Below are 1,454 nucleotides of genomic sequence, written 5' to 3' on the forward strand. Positions count from 1 at the left end.
TGTGCCAAATGTTGACCAGAAATTTCACTAACTAAATGTTAATGCATGTCACAAAAAATTATATCGTTTTATTTGTATTTGAACATAGTTTCCAATGGAATAAATTTCGGTGACATGCATTGACATTTTGTTCGTTAAACCTATAGTTAAAATGTGACACTAAATACGAATAGTAAGTAGTACAGTAGTAGTACTAGTATACGTCGGTCAAATTTTTCATCATGTCCACACATTGAATTGATGTGACAACATGCTGCGCGTGAGGTGACACAAGAATCCCAGTGGCGTGTTCGGGTATTGTGGACTTCAGATGTGGAGTACTGCCACTTATCTGTCGAAATATTTCATCATTCATGTAAAAAAGTCGATTTGATCATACATTGAGTACCATATAACTAGAATTAACCGATGCAACTCCAAGAAGGATTGGCCGGTGTTGCCGGCTGGCGTCAAGTTCGATCCCATGGATCAGGAGCTGATCAAGCACCTTGAGGACAAAGTGAGTGCTGACAGCGCGAGATATCACCCTCTCATCGATTTGTTCATACCAACTATCAACAGTGAGCATGGCATATGCTACACCCATCCTGAGAAACTTCCAGGTAAGACACCGATCAGCCGTCTACTTGCACAAACATATTCCTTTGTTTGTAGCTCTATTTTTCTTTTTAGACGTAGACCTTGTGAAGCAATGACAATTTTACAATTAATAAAAAGTGAAACAAGTGACTTCAACATGCCAAAGATATTATGAAAATGCCAACTTCGTACACTAAAACCTGTATTCGACAATATTGCAGGTATCACACTGAGTGGCCTAAGCAAGCATTTCGTCCAGCGCAATTCCAGGGCGTTCAAAGGGGGCACGTGGATGCGTCGCAAGATATAGTCAGAGTGTGGCATGCACGCGATGTGGCACAAGACCGGCAATACCTTGCCGGTGATGGTCAATGGCCGGCAGATGAGAAGCAAAAAGGTTGTGGTGCTGCACACCAACAAGAACTTCAACCATTCCCGCAAAAGAAATAAAAAAAGAACTTCGACCAGCAGAGGACCAACTGAGTGATGCACCAGTACCACCTCGCAGACCTGGAGCTAGAGAAGGAGCGGGAGCTGGTCTTCTGCAAGATTTTCTATCAGAAGAACACTAGGGCCAGGACTAAAAAGATTGTAAGTTAGTTTTGTATTGGTACTTGTACTACCTTGTAGTCTGCAAGTTGGTATTGCTATTAACGATCTTTCGGTATGAACTTGGATTTGCTTCCAACCATCACGCCGAGGGTCGACGTGGATATAAAGCTAAATCATTTGATTCAAAATGAATTTTCAGGCACCTGATTTTTATTTGATGGGTAGCGTAAGCACCTGCCGTTTGAATTCCTAGTTCTCCAAATTTTTCGAAACAAGTGCATGCAATTATTATCATGATGAAAAAACAATATACCTGCTGCATC

General features: G+C 41.4%; 1 pseudogene; it reads left to right on the top strand.

Moving 5' to 3' along the window:
• Window positions 1-250: 250 nt before the first annotated feature.
• On the top strand, window positions 251-1,134 carry LOC125554678 (annotated as a pseudogene).
• Window positions 1,135-1,454: the final 320 nt, after the last annotated feature.

This window comes from Triticum urartu, chromosome 4 (genome assembly GCF_003073215.2).
Source record: "Triticum urartu cultivar G1812 chromosome 4, Tu2.1, whole genome shotgun sequence".
NCBI lineage: Eukaryota > Viridiplantae > Streptophyta > Magnoliopsida > Poales > Poaceae > Triticum > Triticum urartu.